Below are 17987 nucleotides of genomic sequence, written 5' to 3'. Positions count from 1 at the left end.
ATAAGACGTTTGACGTTGTTATAGAAGGAGGAGAAGAGTGGGACGTGCAAAAAGAAGTTTTTTGAAAAAAAAAATTCTGGGGCATGAGAAGTCTTGTGCGTGAGAAGGAAGTCCATATCCTTCCAAGAGAAAAAGAAAGAAAAGAAAGAAAAGTGGGTGCAAGATTTTTGGTGAGTTTTCTAGAGTTTTAGGCTGGGGTTCGAGAAGTGAAAAAGTGAGCTACGAGTGTCGTGAGCCCACAAAATCTCAGAAAGATCTTCAACATCCTCTCAAGCACGTTTGTTGATGATTCGGAGCATCCAAAGAATTAACAGATATCGATCGAAGGAGTTCGATCAGCATCCACCGTCAAAAGGGCTCTACAACGAGCTAGCACTCGTGAGGAGTCGATCAGACTGGGAGCTTCGTATGGACGATCCACAGAGGTCAGATATGCTGTGTAGCTGCGTCACGATAATCAGACTCTCCTGATGGTGATCAGATTACGGTGATCTACTACCCGCACAAAGGTATTGTGTTCTGAACATATTAGAGTAAAGTATTTACTGCTCGAATTTGAATTTCAAATTTAAATGAATGCATACTATATATCATATTTAGATCCTAGTGTAGGATAAATTCATGTTAATTAATTAGATTAATTAATATTTTTTTACTATAAACTCATAATTTTAAAAAAGTTTTAAAATTATCATTTTATCCCTGCACTGAATTATCCCCACAAAAATTGCTACATGTATTCTAAATTAGATACCGTCAAAATCTGTTATTAGCACTCCATATAAGATATGAAAAAGAAGAGATAAGTTATCCAGCTTATATGAAAAGAGTTGATGTACATAAGTTTTATACTAGATTAGATTAGTATAAGTTATAGGTTATCCTAAGAGTAGTATGTGATACTACTTCTACCATCCTACTGGATAAAAGATATTTTATCAGTAAATATATCACTTTTTAAAAAAAAAAAATTATCCAAGAAGGAGGTAGTGAGAGGATAATTAAACTTGAGAAATTCAAGACCTATGAACTATCCCACTTTAACCTATGGAGTGTCTACAAGTTGATCCTCGATCAGATGTGTTTATTGATGAGGTACAACCATGACATAGACCTCCTCTCTGAAGATCAATCAGAATGTGTAATGTACCACTAGATATGGGTTTATCATTGAAAATGATAATATGCCCCATATCATTGAGAATGATGTTCCTTGACCTATTCGAAAATAGTCATGAGTAGAGACTTTGATAAATAGCTTGAAACTATGAAATCTAAAATGGACTCCTTGTACATCAATCAAGTATGGACTTTGGTTGAAGCATCTATGGGTGCGACCCAATAGATTGCTAGCAGGAATATCCATTCGGATGTTACTTGCTATAGCCACACACCATCTAGAGAGTTTGTCTCTAGTGGGAGGGCAATTTTATTTATGGAATAAAGCAGACATCGAGGAGTTGGTATTTTTATTTTTGATGAAATAGTCAAAATGTTTGATTTTATCAAAATATGGATAAACTATGTATGTGTAAGAAGACAAGTGAGAGTCCCATTAACTTTTTGATTTTGCATATGGATGACATACAACATATTGGGAAGTTGTCCCGACGTTGAAGTTGGTCAAAGACATGTTTATGATAGGAGTTTTCTTTGAAAAAACTTAGATGAAGCATCCAATATACTTGATATCTATAGAGATAGATCTAAGTGGATGTTAGGCTTGTCCCAGTTTAGGTACATAAATTTTATGTTGAAGGGGTTCAACATGAATGAGTGTAAAAGAGTTTACTTATTCATATATTCAATGTATTAAGTCAGATATGGTTTATACCTTATGCATAATCATTGATTTCAGGAAGATCCATGATAGGATCATTTAAAAATTATGTAAAGTATTCTCAAGTACTTGAGAAGTACTAGAGAAGTAGTGAATTGAAAGAGTTCCAAACAGTAAACTATATTTATCTCAGTTAATTGCTATTAGTAAAGATTGTTAAGGAAAGTCACCTGATGAAAGAATTCATCATTGAGTTGGTTGTGGTCTTACCAGAAACCCATGCACATCCTATCGCACTTTCATCTCATTCATGATTAGATCATAAAATGAGTTGATATAAAGAACTGCATAATGGATCAGTTCACTAAGCCTTTACGCAACAGTAATGTGTTCGCCACCTTGATTGCATGTGGATCAGGTACAGAGATGATTGACTTTAGTGCAAGTGGGAGATTGAAAGAATAGTGTTCTATAAGCTAATCATATAGGTGATGTGATGGGACTTTTCTATGATTATCTTCCTACTCATTTGCATGATATTGATTATTCTATTTCTGAGGTATTGTGTTTTATCATTTGTTGCATCATATTTTTATGATCATGATAAATTTCATAGATTAAGGCAATGATTTTAAGGTCATGATGAGATCATGCCAATAATATCTAAAATCTTGATAGTCTTAATCTAAAATATTTTCAGTCATTGGATCATCGAGTCGGAGATCGATGATACCAATAAGATTGGTACATCCTATGTATGCTCGATGGAGAGAGTGATGAATCTCAAAGTCACTTATGTGGTGACACTAATATAAAGATGTAGGTGCTCATTAGAGAATGAGTTCACTAAATAGATCCATAGAGAGAACATCTAATGGAGCCTTATAGCATGTCGATAGATGGTTCTCCAGTGAGAGTGATGCAAATGATCCTTTGATCTGAGATCACTATGGTACCTTATATATATGGATCCTTACTTTGGTTTCTTTTCTAGCATGCCACTTTGAGAAAAATGTAGGATATTCTGGATTTGGTGAAGTATGTATGGAGGTTGTAAATGGTTAATATAGAATCGATCACTCTTTATAGAGGAGAGAACATCCTATGTGATCTCAAAAAATGATGACTCTGAGACTCTGACTAAAGCAGAGATGAACAATATAAAAGATTTTTACAGGTTCATCAATTGAGTCTCATCATCAGATTGAGATACATGTGAATAGATATTTGGACTTGATATGATTTCATGCTCATGACTTGTTTGGAATGTTGTATGATTGAAGGATTGAATTGTGCAGTAACTCACTACGAAAAGATAATTTTGATATTTTCATCAAATTTCATGTCTTCTAAATAGTCATGACATATTGATAGATGTCAATCTTGACTGTGGACTTGCAAGAATTAAAGAAGTTAAATTCAAAAATTAATTAGAAAGTATTTTGATTAATTGATGCCTTTGGACTAACCTAATCGAATTAGGTCATGAGTCTGAGTTCACTGCTGGCAAGATATAAAACCCAATAGGTCACACACAATAGAGATTTGATCTTAGTTTAATCTATTTGGATTTATTATAAATCCTATGGGTTAATTAAATTACTAGCACATAAATTAAACCAAGTTTTCAATTAGATTTGTGCAAAGATGTTTGTGCTAACCCTAAGCTTGATGTCTTAACCTAATAGGATAAGGTTCGATCTTTGATTTTCTGGTTTGGCTAACCGATCCACTTGAAATTATTTCATCTGGAACCAACCTCCTCCATGCCGCTACATGCATGAAATAAATGAGTCGCCCCATTTATTTTTGGCATCCAGAAGGAGTCCTTCTGGATCACTCCTCTTAATTTTTCTTTATTATTTTCTATGCATTCTTTTGTTTCTTGCACCATGAGATGGTGCCTCGGGATATATGAATGCAGAAGTGAAGGAAGAGTCCTTCTCTGTGAAGAAACTCATACGCCAAAAATAATGGGATGCCCACTTTATTTGTGCATTGAAAGAAGGAAGAGTCCTTCTTGTTCAAGACTCTTGATTTTAGGCTTATCCCATATCCCATGCGCCATCAGATAGCTCCTTGATTCCTATGTGTAGAGGAGGAGTCCTTCTGCCTGTGAAACTTCTCTTTTTCCATGCCTAACTATTTTTTTTTTTTGGTTTCTATGCTGAAATTGTTTCATCGCATAGGAAAGATGGGACACCAAGAGTTGGCACCCCTTGAAATTGTTTGAGGCATCCCTTGTATATTTAAATAGTGCTCCACATATGATATGGCATCCAATCCTAAGGCTTTAGGCATGGGATTATGTGAGGAAAAGAGGGGAAAAAATCAGAAAAGAAAAAGAAAAAAAAAAGATAAGAAAAAGAAAAGAAAAATTAGAAAGAAAATCAAAAGAAAAATAGAAAGCAATTGTTGCTTGTCCTAAAGTTCAGATTGTTCAAATATTGAACATCTGATTTTGATTTATGCGATAAGATCCTTTTTGAAAAAGATCTCTAGTGTGATCCTAGTAGAGAATTTGAAGCATACTAGCAGTGGAGCAATCCGTTCTTGAGAAGGATGATCAGCAGTAAACTTATGAAGATGGCTACAGCACTACGTTAAATTAGGAAAGATCCTAATCTATCCCGAGTGGATCACTATTAGAGGACTTCTATTTTGGAGCCTTATAGAGATCATTCTATTATCAGATCCTCATCTTCATGTTTGGTATATGACTTCTAATCTTCATTAATATGCATACTAGAATTGTTGATTGTAATCGTCAAAGAGTTTCTAGGGTTTGTGTTCCGATAATCATGTTTTAATTATTAAGACTTATTTTCAATAGTTGAATACTTATAAAAATTTTGAAATCATATTCCACTACGTCACCGAAACCTAACAAGTCTGACCCCCCTCGATGACTCTAGGATCTTAGTCCTATTTAAACCTCTAGTAAGATAATCTGCAAGATTATTGATAGTTTTTACATAAGATAAAGAATCATTAATTTCTTATTTTTTTATAAGCTTTCATCTTACTTTTATATGTCTACTCATCTTTGAATTTAAAAGTTTCCTTTTGCAAAAATTTATTGTAGCTCTAGAATCATAATGGATTGAAATAGGAAGAATAGGTAATGAAATTAAAAGAATTTTAGATAAAAGATATCTTTAAGTCATTCAACTTTGGAGTACAAAGAATCAAGAGCAACGAGTTTAGATTCCATTATACTTTTGGCTAGAATAATTTACTTAACGGATGTTCAAGAAGCAATATATCACTAAGAAATAATGCATAGCTAGAAGTAGATTTAACATCAGATGAATCTAAAATCCAATTGATATCATTGTATCCCTCCAATATAGCTGGATAGCCAACAAATCTAAGACAATATGAAATAGTAGCTTTAAGATATCTAAAGATTCTTTCAAAAGCAATCCAATAAATCTTACTAGGATTACTAGTATATCAATTAAGTTTTGAAATAGTATGAGCAATGTCAGATCTAGTTCGACTGAAGAGATACATCAGAGATCTAATGATTTGAGCATATCTTTCTTGATTCATAGGTTAATCAAAGTTCTTCAAGAGTTAGATAGAAGGATCAAAGGGAGTAGATATAGGTGAAGAATTAGAGTAGTCAAATTAATGGATCAATAACTGGGTGTAATGAGATTGAAAAAAAGAAATAGAATCAAGGGATCGATTTATCTTCATACCAAAGATTAGATCAACTTCACCTAGATCTTACATATCAAAGTGATAGGAAAGGAATTTCTTAACATTATTGATTTAATCAAAATCAAAAGATAGAATCAAGATATCATCAACATAAAGACAAAAATGATATATTGATCATCAAAATTTTATAATAAAGATAGTTGTCAGATTCATTGATTTAGAAGCCATAAAAAAGAATAAACTATCGAACTTCTCATATCATTGTTTAGGTGGTTACTTCAATCTATATAAGGACTTGATAAGTTTGCACACTTTATGCTCTTGATTGAGTACTATGAAGCCCTCAGATTGAATCATATATATTTCTTCATCAAGATCTTCATGAAAAAAGATGGTCTTCATATCCATTTGATACACAAAGAGATTATGGATGGAAGTTAGAGCAAAAAAGATATGGATAGTGGTAATACTAGCAATAGGTACATAATGATCCAAGAAATCAATATGGCTTTTTGCCCAAATCCTTGGACTATAAGTCGTACTTTATACTTTTCCACCAATCTATCAATCCTAAGTTTTCTTTTTAACAACCCATTTATGATCTAAAGTTTTGGTTCTAGGAGATAAATCAATAAGAATTCAAGTATTATTTCTAATAATAGATTTAATCTCTCTATTGATTGTTTTTTTTCAGAATAAAGTATCAGAAGATCTCATTGCTTCCTGGTATGAGGTAAGTGTATCCTTAATCAAGAAGATAAAAAAATCTTCACTCAGATTCTTTTCGATCCTAACCCTTTTGCTCCTTCTGGACTCAAAAAAAAAATCAAATCGATTTAAAGCAGGATCATTCGATATCAGAGGACTAAAGATTGAAGATGAACTAAATAAGGAACAAGAGTTATAACTAAGTGTAGATCTAGGGCTTTGAGTCTTAAAAAGGAATACATTTTCAAAGAAAATTGCATCTTTAAATTTGATTATAGTATTAACAGATATATCAATAAAATCAAAATAAAATAACAAAAAAATGATAGGTATTACTATCAAGAAAATAACCAACAATCTTAGAACCAATTTTATATCTCTTAGATTGAGAAACAACAATCTTAGCTAAGCACTCTCAGACTTGAAAGTAACTCAATTTTGGTGCATGTCTCTTCCAACACTCATAAGAAGTCTTTTCTTTATTTTTTTGTGGAATTCTATTAAGAATGAAAGTAAAAATCAAAAGAGCTTCTCTCCATGAATTTTTTGAAAAATTAGAACTAATAATCATAGCATTAACCATGTTCAAAAGAGTTTTATTATTCCATTCAACAACACCATTAGATTGAGGAGAGTAGGGAGTAGTAACTTTCTGAATTATACCTTATTCTTCACAAAATATTGTAAATTTATTTGGAACGTACTCTCCTCCATGATCAAATCTTAAAATTTTGATGTTCTTTTTGGTTTGATTTTTAGCTTCAATTTTGAAAACCTTAAAGTTATTGAAGACTCTATCTTTAATCTTCAAGAAATAGGAATAATAATATTTGAAGAAGTCATCTATAAAGGTTACAAAATAATGACTATCTCTATAGGTTAGATTCTTACAAGAGTTACAAATATCATTATGAATTAGTTCAAGGAGTTGAGTATCTCAATGAGGTATGGATTTGAAAAATTTTCTAGTTTATTTAGATTGAGCACAAATCTCATACTTAGATTTATGATCAATCTTAAATTTAGGAATAAGATTAAAATTGAACATCTTTTGAATGAATTTAAAATTTATATATTCCAGTCTACCATATCAAACTTCACATGATTCAAAATTTAATAAGATTAATTGAGAAGAATTTTAGCAAGAATTTTTATTAAATAAAGGAGAAATTATACTAAATTTGAATAATCCCTTATATATAAATTATTTTTTGATAAAATATCATTTTTGAAAATTATAATGTTATTAGACTCTAATAAAATTTTATATCCTAATTGTACTAATAAAGACTCACTAATGAGATTTCTTCTGATATCAAGAACATGTTGCACATGTCAAAGAATAATATTTTTTCCTAAGATAAATCTTAAGTTGATATTTTCTCTACCCAAAATGTTGATTGTTGTTCCATTTTCCATAATCACACTTCTTTATTTAAGTCCCGATAAGAGAAAAAAGATGCTCTATCAGTATAAATATGAATATTGATATCAAAATTTAACCACCAATCATTGATTCTGTAGGTAAAATTAACTAATGTGATAAAGGATACTGACCTAAAGGTGGATGGTTCTTCTTCAACCATATAGACCGAAGGTTGAGTCTGAGGCTAGTTCTTCTTCTTCTTGGTCACAAACTTTTTCTTCTTCTGGTACAAGCAAATGTACCAAATGATTGTCTCGGCCACAAACAAAGCAAAATCTCTTACCAGTAGGTTTTCTTGATTTCTATGGTTTGAGAATTGGATTTATACTTGTTCTAGAATCTACTTTTTTTCTGTTACCCTTGATTTTGAAGTTCTTAGGCTTAAAGGTCTAGTTCAAGCTATAATGGTTCTAACCCAAGTTATAGATTTTGAGATCCGATCAAATTTACTTTGGCTTTCATTTGGTTTTTCTTCAATTCTCTATTCGGTATTGGTCTTCTCTTCTAATGACTTGAATCACCAATTTAAGTATAAGATTGCCTTGGGTTCTTCTAAGATCACATCTAATATTAGTCTATAATGGTGGGAGCGAGCTTGTCAACTAGATAAAAGACTTGATAGTTCTCATCTAATGTCGAGCCCGCTCTATGAATCTCTTGGATCAAAATTTGAAAATGATGGATTTGATCGGTACTAGAGATATTGTCTATCATCTATAAGTTGCTAAACTCATTAATGGTAAATCTTATGGCCCCCTAATTATCTTTATCATACCTATCTTTTAGGACAATCGAAAGTTCCTTAGCAGTTTTATATCTTCTATATATCTCATATAGATCATCTAATAGATAACTAAAAATTCTAAACCTACAATGAAACTCAATTTTTTCAGATGATTTATTTGTTCCAGAGGTGTTTGAAGAATCAAATGATCTAATAGAAGATCTTGACCTGGATGAAGAAGAGGACACATCATATGATAGTCTTTTTCTAATAGCAGTTATGAGGCCTAGTGTAAGTAACCAGGCCTTGAGCTGTTTCTGCCACCTAAGAAGTCTATGGCCATTAAACTTTTCAGATTTAAGGGTCAAAGCTTCCTCGGCATACCTATTGATGTATAATTAAGATTACCAACAATTTAATTTCAAAAGGTTTGAATAGAGTTATAGATAGAGTTTACAGAATATTAGGACTCTTAAAGTTCATAGAAAGCCCATAAGCAGATGCTAGTAGTCGACCTTTAGAACAATAAAAGAATAAATGCTATTTTGGTAATTCAATATTTCAAATGAATTAAAATATTGAAAATGATTCTTTTTAGAAAACTGGAACAAAGTAATCAAAAAAATCTTTGCCTTAGATTGTTATATAGAAATTCTTCTTTGTAAAAAGATTTAGTCAAACATGAAAAGATTTCCAGTAAAGTAGTGTTTTTTAAGTTCCGTTTAAACACTACTTATAAGATTAAGAATAAAAAATTGACTTACCAAGAGCCTGATTGGATTAGCTCGTTAACTTACGATATAAATAAACGAGAAAATTCAGAAGCATGTAATCACTATCATAAGATAAATTTTTGACCCTTGTGCTAGTATTTATCAGAAATTCTATCCCAAGATACGATCGAGATATCCTTTATTGGAGCATGATCATGGAGAAGGTTGATAGATCTTAAAAACTCAGGAAAAAGAACAAAAGTAGAAAAATGTTTAAACACCTAAGGGAGAAAGTGGATGACGAAGTAGGAGAGAGCAAAAACTTGAGAAGAGAAATATGATCACTATTTTTTCAATGTCGCATGCAATATGAACTCATGGTCTTATATAGACCATGAGAAGATGCAAATAAAGGATGGTTTAATCGATTGACCATGATGGAAAATGACCAATCAAACAGAGATACGACTGTTTGGTCAAGCGATTAGTTGACCATTCTGACAGCAATGATTTAAAAAATAAAAGATAAAAAATAAAATAAAAATAAAATTATCCCACCATCATGCACGCATACCATGCCCTATCGCATTTACACACACATAAATGAGCCAAGCTAGCTGGCATGCACGTATAGTGTAAAATCTATTTCTCTCTTCGAGCCAAGCAAAATTGGGCAAAAAGAAAAGGTGGATAAATATCAACAAAAGATTGTCCCTTTCTAATATGGGATGAAACTCATAACAAAACTTATAAAAAATTTTGGAGGAAGAAAAATTTTCCTCCTACTCCCTGACACTGGACACAATCCTTCCCATAGGATTGTGGTGCATCTGAAAAGAATGTAACAATCACATCTTCACATTTTAGGCTTTGGTTAGTTTGGAGTCAGCTAAGCAAATGTTCTTTCTCGTCAAAGACTAGACTTCTATTTCTCAGAATGAAGAAGCGACCAACATGCTAAGAGAGCTCGGCTAAGTGAAGCAATGATGACCAAGGTGGGCGTAATCTGGTGCTTTCATTGACGCCAAGCTCGATTGCAAGAATGGATGAAAGTAAACACAAACCGTGAGAGAAACAGTTGATTGAGACTTAGAAATGTGAGCAGCCCCTCAAGCCTCATGACTACCTAAAGGAAAAAGATCCCCCGTAACATGTGTTGTTATCTGCATGGGCGCTGCATCCGAAGTTATTATTTCCTGGGCCAAGCTTATTATCCACGGAGATGAATGTGTTCCATCCTATTCCCACCTTCCAATCCCTCTCCGTCATATGCTACGAAACAACTGTTGTATACATCTATAATCTCTGTTGAATAATAAACTAAGAGGGGAAATCCTTTCTTCCGGCTTTCAAAAAAAAAAAAGGACAGTAAGAGGATCAAAGATTTATGGTACAAATGATGGTGCTTTTATTGGGCATACTGGACTTAGTCAGTCTAATATAGGCGAGTTTTTTTTTTTTTGCGTAATCCAGATAAAATAAGGGGAGTTAGCTTTTAATTATATTTGTTGGTGCAAAAATCCGCTTGCGTCGGAGAAGCTGGAGTCGAGGGAGTCGCGGTCACCGCCGGAACCTGCAAAAAAAGTCTAAACCGGAGGTGGGGTTGCTCCGGCAAGACCCTCCGACACTCAAGTCAGTTCTCTGCCTCAAAAGAATGGAGTGCTCGAACGAAAATTTTAGCAAGTTTTTAGGTAGAAAATGAGAGCTTAGAAAATAACGTATCTGGGATCTCCTTTTTATAGGGGAGGATGCAACAGACTGATAGCGACATTCGTAACCGTTTGGTAGTGGGCCGCCCATAGTCAGGAAGAATTTGTTGCGAAGAGTAGTGGAGTAGACCCGTGGCTATCACCGAAGCGCGTCACGTGGAGTCTGCCGCAGGGAGTGGAGCGGCGTCTGTTGTCGCGACTTGCCAAGGATGGAAGAATCGTGCGGTATCTGCTGTAGGAAGTGGAGCAGGATCGTGGGCATCATAGCGGTCTGCCAGGGAGTAATGGAGCCGGCGGAATCCGTCGCAGGAAGTGGAGCAGGATCGTGGCCGTTGCTGCGTCGCGCCAGGGAGTGCAGACCTGTCGGCTGAAGTTCGGCCGGAGTGTCATGGTTGAAGTTGGTGACGGAGCCCGGCTCCCGTAGGAGTCCGGGCGGAGTCTGCTTGCAGTCGGAGTTGTGGGCGGAGTCCGGCTCCCGTAGGAGTCCGGACGAGGTCTGTTTACAGCCGGAGTCGGGGATGAGGCCCGGCTCCCGTAGGGGTCCGAGCGGAGTCTTCCTTGGAGTCGCAGACGGAGCCCGGCTCCCGTAGGAGTCCGGGCGGAGTCTTCCTTGGAGTCGCGGACGGAGCCCGGCTCCCGTAGGAGTCCGGGCGAAGTCTTCCTGCAATTGAAGTTAGGTGCGAAGTCCGGCTCCCGTAGGAGTCCGGACGGGGCCTACCAGCAGTTGAAGTTGGCAACGGAGCCCGGCTCTCGTAGGAGTCCGGGCGGAGTCTTGCTTGGAGTCACGGACGGAGCCCGACTCCCGTATGAGTCCGGGGCGGAGTCTTCCTTGGAGTCGCGGACGGAGCCCGGCTCCCGTAGGAGTCCGGGCGGAGTCTTCCTTGGAGTCGCGGACGGAGCCCGGCTCCCATATGAGTCCGGGGCGGAGTCTTCCTTGGAGTCGCGGACAGAGCCCGACTCCCGTAGGAGTCCGGGCGGAGTCCTCCGTGGAGTCGCAGACGGAGCCCGGCTCCCGTAGAAGTCCGGGCGGAGTCTTCCTTGGAGTCGCGGACGGAGCCCGACTTCCGTAGGAGTCCGGGCGGAGTCTTCCTTGGAGTCGCGGACGGAGCCCGGCTCCCGTAGGAGTCCAGGGCGGAGTCTTCCTTGGAGTCGCGGATGGAGCCCGGCTCCCGTAGGAGTCCGGGCGGAGTCTTCCTTGGACTCGCGGACGGAGCCCGGCTCCCATATGAGTCCGGGGCGGAGTCTTCCTTGGAGTCGCAGACGGAGCCCGGCTCCCGTAGGAGTCCGGGCGGAGTCTTCCTTGGAGTCGCGGACGGAGCCCGGCTCCCGTAGGAGTTCGGGCGAAGTCTTCCTTGGAGTCGCGGACGGAGCTCGGCTCCCGTAGGAGTCCGGCGGAGTCTTCCTTGGAGTCGCGGACGGAGCCCGGCTCCCGTAGGAGTCCGGGCGCAGTCTTCCTTGGAGTCGCGGACGGAGCCCGGCTCCCGTATGAGTCCGGGGTGGAGTCTTCCTTGGAGTCGCGGACGGAGCCCGGCTCCCGTAGGAGTCCGAGAGGAGTCTTCCTTGGAGTCGCGGACGGAGCCCGGCTCCCGTATGAGTCCGGGGCGGAGTCTTCCTTGGAGTCACGGACGGAGCCCGGCTCCCGTAGGAGTCCGGGCGGAGTCTTCCTTGGAGTTGCGGTCGGAGCCCGGCTCCCGTAGGAGTCCGGGTGGAGTCTTCCTTGGAGTCGCGGACGGAGCCCGGCTCCCGTAGAAGTCCGGACGGAGTCTTCCTTGGAGTCGCGGACGGAGCCCGGCTCCCGTAGGAGTCCGGGCGGAGTCTTCCTTGGAGTCGCGGACGGAGCCCGACTCCCGTATGAGTCCGGGGCGGAGTCTTCCTTGGAGTCGCGGACGGAGCCCGACTCCCGTAGGAGTCCGGGCGGAGTCTTCCTGCAATTGAAGTTAGGGAAGTCGGCTCCGAGGAGTCCGGCGGGCTCCGCATGAAGTTGCGACGGGCTCCCGTAGAGTCCGGCGGGCTGCGCGGGTCGGAGACGAGTCCGGGAGGGTCAATCCTGCTGAGAACTTTGGCTGAGGGTATTTTATACCCAACACCAGTCTCCCTACTTTCGAGTTTGAATTTCGAATGAAGAAAGTACAGTGAGGTTGGCACAGCCGAAGTTATCCCCTCGAACCTTGGGTAAGACCGCCTCCAGATATTTTGGCATTAAATGTGTGCGTGCTGGAGTCTTTTCGAATCGGGGCGATACGAAAGGACTCTTCGAAATTTTCGCTGGTACACTGGCCCAGGCACGGCGCAGTAATGGCCCTGCCAACCGTCAACCGCTTTCAGCCGTCTGTCGTGGTGAGTGGGGCACGTGTCGAGTGCGGACCGGCCCGGGGGGATTCGCGATCATTATGGCACCGGATCCCAGGGTCTATTTAAACCTGTCCTTCTGCCTTTGGGGCCCTTATCCCGCTTCAGAATCCTAGCGGTATCCGCCCTTTCTTCGAGTGCCCTATTTCTCTTGGCGTCTCCTTGAGGACATAGGCGCCCTTCGAGTCGTCCCGGTCCTCACCCCTCTGCATCTTTCAGAGCGATCTAGGTTAGTCCCGGAACCTCCGCCTCTTTTTTCGCCATCTGGGAGCCCTTTCTTTGCCATTTTCTTCTTTCGCATTCCTTCAAGTTAGTCTGCTGTGACCTCTTGTCCTTTGCCCCGTCTGTCTCCTTCGGGATCTTTAGAGGCTTCATTAGAAGTCATTCGAAATGTCTTCTGGCTCTTCCGCTCCCAGCGATTTCGGGAGTTCTTCCACCTCAAACCCCCAGGTCCCTTGCTCTGTAGACAAACCCGCGTCTGGGGCTGGGCTCTGCTCGATTTTCGCACCGGGCGCCATTCCATGCTCCCTGACTTCGGAGGAACTCCTTCTGATAAGGGTTCAGTATGGAGTTCCTCCGGAGTACGACCTGGACCTGTCTGGCCCCTCTGACCGGGCTAGCACTCCCCCACCCGGTCGTTTTGCCTGTATCTGGAGGCGTTCCGTGCCGGACTCCAGCTTCTGCTTCCGTCCTTTGTTGTCGCCCTCTTCCGCTTCCTAGACATCTCCTTGGCTTCTGGTGCTCCGAATTCTTTTAGGTTTTTGATAGGGTTTCTCTCCCTTTGCCATGTAGTCGAGGTCCAACCGTCCCTCTCCCTATTTAGGCATTTTTATACCTTCAAGCGCCATCCTTCTGCGAAGGACTGGTGGTATTTCTCTCCTCAGTTCGGCAAGAAGGGGTTGCTGAAAGGTGCCCCCTCTTCGATCCACAACTGGAAGGAGAAATACCTCTTCGTCCACTGCCGACCTTGAGGCTGGACCTGCCCCCTTGGGGCTCTCTGAGGGATTCTGTTCGTTGGGCCCCCAATCTGGGGGAGGACGACCTTCAGGCTACCCGGAAGCTTCTTGTCTATTCCGCTCCTTCCCTTCCCAACCTTCTGAGGGAGCAATTTTTGTTCAACGTCGGCCTGAGCCCCCAGGATCCTGCGAGTACTTCATCTTTTCCTTTCTCTTCTTTTCTTCTGTCCTTCTTCTTTTTCTCTTCTCTCTTTTTTTTTCACTCCATCATCAATTTTTGACTCTTGATTGGTTGATTCGATTTTTTTTTTTTAGGAATGGACGCCGAAGCAGCGCGGATGCTTGCCAGGATCCTCAGGGCCCACAAAAGAAAGGGTGTCGCGACCTCCGGATCGGTGAAGAGGGCCAGGGCGGAGGAGTCGAGCTTGGCCGCGCCCGTCCAGGCGGCCCCGGCGATTGACATTCCCTCGGACGCTGAGCCAACGGCCCCCCAAGCCTCCTCGAGGAGTCCGCCGACTGGGGCTCCCATTTCGGGGGTCCGCTCCACGGAGGCACCCGTTGCCGAGAGGGGGAAGAGAAGGAAGTCGGTGGCCCGCAGGGTGAGTAGCCGCCGTGCCGTCGCTGACGAGTCCCTCGATTCCGAGGAGGGGCCGGAGAATCCCTTCAATGACAGGACTTAATCAGGCGGTTGATCGACGGCTGCATTCTGCCCGAAGTCGTCGAGAGGATCGACAACGCCGATCCTGAGCAACAGTCTGTACTTTTTAGGGTCCTTCCTTGAGGTAAACAAATCTTCATTTATCCGACTATTTGACCCTTGTTCTGATCCCCTAGCCATCCTTGCAGATTGGGCACCAGCTCCTCGCCAATATCGAGGCGACGAACCGTGCGAGGAGGGACATCGTCCAGGTGGAGGAGCGCTGCCGGGCCGAGGTTGCTCGCCTCAAAGAAAAGACGGCCGAAGTAGTCGCCCTCCAAGAGGCCCTGGAAAGAGAGAAACAAGTTCGGGAGGAGGAGAGGCAGACCTTGGAGGAGACGGTGAGAAAGGCGGAGGTCGAAGTCGCCAATTTGGCTGAGCAGACTCCAATCCTGGTCTGGGAGGCCAGGGTCCTCGCGGTAGAGGAGTTCAAGGCTTCTGCGGAGATGAGGGACTTGAACGTCCAATTCGGCCAGGAGGCGTTTATCAAGGGGTTCGAGCTCTGCCAGGAGAGGATGGCCAGAAAATTTTCGGAGCTCGACCTCAGCTTCCTGGGTGAGGAGTCCGAAGATGAGGTCGGTCTCTCTCCTGCCATCACCGCTGCAGCAGTCCCCCCTCCCGGAACGCCGAGCTCTCCAACCCCTGCCCCTGAGGTCTGAGACCTCCGACCTTATGGTTTTATTTTACCGCAATTTTTCTTTTCCTTCTTGTCTTCAAAAATCATCCAATCAATAAAGTTGAATTTCTTGTCGTGGGTGGCTTCTTCCTCCTTCCTTTCTTCTTTCTGCTTTTCTTTCTGTGATGCGGCGCGTCTTGATACTTTTGTCTCCCAATGGCAGCGCCCAACCGAAGCGCTTCCCCTGCTCCTGGGGATCCCGCTAAAGTCAACGATCCAGCGGCTGAAGAAGGAGGTTCTTCAGTTGACAAAGAGGTCAAAGAAGATGGAAGGCGAGCTTTGCAGGTTGAGGAAGGGCCATTCTGAAGCCACCGCAGAGGCCATCCGCTTTTGAAATCTCCACGTGAAGAGGATCATGGAGTATAGTCGGAGGAAGGCGGACTTCGCGAAGGAGCTTGAGGAATGCAAGAAGAGCGTCAGCGACTGAATTTGGGCTCAAGCTACTAAGATCAGCGCTCTCAAGGTGGAACTGTCGGCTGCGAGGGAGAAGATCGGCCAGCTGGAAGGGAGTTCATCCCGGCTCCTGGCCCGGGCCGACGGCGACCGGGAGTGGTCGAAGAAGGTCTCCGCCCTTCAGCAGCAGCTTCAGGATGCCGAGGTGAGCTACGACGTGCATCGGGCCGGTTGGCGCAGGCAGGTGGATGAATATAAAGGGAGACTCAGAGTGGCGACTGACGAAGTCGCCCGCCTTCAGAGGCAGCTGGCTGGCAGGGCTCAGCTTACTTCAGTGTGGGATTCTGATGAACTCCAGTCCCTAAGAGGAACCGTCAAAGAGATTTCTGTTGCCCTCGGGGAAAGGACGACTGAGTTGCAGCAACTGAAGATCCAACTGGCATACGAGCAATAGGCCGTCGCGGATGCGGAGGCGGAATCTGAGGTCCTAAGAAAGAGGCGTCGAGAGACGGAGGCCGAAAGTCAGGGGCTTCGTCGGGCGCTCCAGGACGCGCTGCTGAAAAGGAGAGAGCTAGAAGAAGAAGTTGAGAATCTGAGGCAGTCCTGGATGAGGGGCAGAGCAGATAATTCTAGGTCGGAAGGGGCAGAGCTTTCCTAGGGCTCTTTTTGGCCTTCCGTCTTTTCATGTATACATTTTTCCTTTTGTCATTTTGTCTCGCTTTTGTCGCTTTGCTTTTCTTCCTTTGGCCTTTTGGGCTTCGTGGTGTATATTTCGTAAATTGAATGAAAGGAAAGGGGGCTTTGTGTTACCTCGCTTGCGTATTAAATTGTCGTCCGCCAGACTTCTCTTGTCGTTCGGCTTGTCCGACATTGACGTCGCTTGGAGGTGTCCTATCGTCGATGTGCTGGTTTGCTTTCCTAGGTGGTCCGAACTCCGCAGTACTTCAGAGGTGCCGCCGTCTCCTTGACATCTTCGGCGTAGTTTGTCCTTCATCTATTTTCGTCGTAGTTCGTCGCTCTTCATTTTTAATTTCCCTCCTCTTTTCAGGGCGAGGACCTTCCCCCTGCTTTTTGTGGGGTTGCATAGAAGTGTGGAGGCACCGCTGAGGGGCCTTTCCCCTTCATTCGATCTTGTTAGGCGGCCGGGTTTTGTCATCGTCGGGACGAGATTCTCCTCCTGTTCCCAACGGAGATGCGGGGGCACATAAGGACCATCACAAGGGTCTCTCCCCCTAATCCGGTCTAAAAGAACCGGACCTTTGACTTTGCTCATGTCAGGACGAAGTTCTCCTCCTGTTCTTGACATGGCCGTGGGGGCACATTAGGGCGTTGTAAGGCCTCTCCCCCATTCGATCTAAAAGAACCGGGCCTTTGACTTTTCTCATGTCAGGATGAGATTCTCCTCCTGTTCTTGACATGACTGTGGGGCACATTAGGGCATTGTAAGGCCTCTCCCCCATCCGGTCTAAAAGAACCGGGCCTTTGACTTTGCTCATGTCAGGACGAGGTTCTCCTCCTGTTCCTGACATGGCTGTGGGGGCACATTAGGACGTTGTAAGGCCTCTCCCCCCATCCGGTCTAAAAGAATCGGGCCTTTGACTTTGCTCATGTCAGGACGAGGTTCTCCTCCTGTTCCTGACATGGCTGTGGGGGCACATTAGGACGTTGTAAGGCCTCTCCCCCCATCCGGTCTAAAAGAATCGGGCCTTCAGCTTTGCTCATGTCAGGACGAGGTTCTCCTCCTGTTCCTGACATGGCTGTGGGGGCACATTAGGGCGTTGTAAGGCCTCTCCCCCAATCCGATCTCGAGATAATCGGACTTTCAATTTAGGTATGTTAGGATGAGGTTCTCCCCTCGTTCCCAACATAACTTTGTTTTAGGCGTTTGAAGGGGTTATACCCAGTCATGACAAATTCATGCCAAATGGGAAGAGCATGCCAAGTAGGAAGGAATTTAAATTCAAGGTGAAATCGTAAGTGAAACATTTACAAGTTTCTCGAGTCCCTTGGTTGCGGGAGGTCTGCTCCTCCTCGAGGCCCTCCGGCAATGGAGTCGATGGTCCCGATGGGAGGCCGATCTCCGGGCTGCTCCTCCCTTCTTGGTGGTTCAGGTTGCGGTAGGGCCCTTGGCCGGTCTCCTCTACCCTCAGGCCGGCGTCGGATGAACCTGTCGAGTCGACCTCGCCG

This window comes from Elaeis guineensis, chromosome 3 (genome assembly GCF_000442705.2).
Source record: "Elaeis guineensis isolate ETL-2024a chromosome 3, EG11, whole genome shotgun sequence".
Lineage (NCBI taxonomy): Eukaryota > Viridiplantae > Streptophyta > Magnoliopsida > Arecales > Arecaceae > Elaeis > Elaeis guineensis.
Note: the sequence above shows the minus strand (reverse complement) of the source record.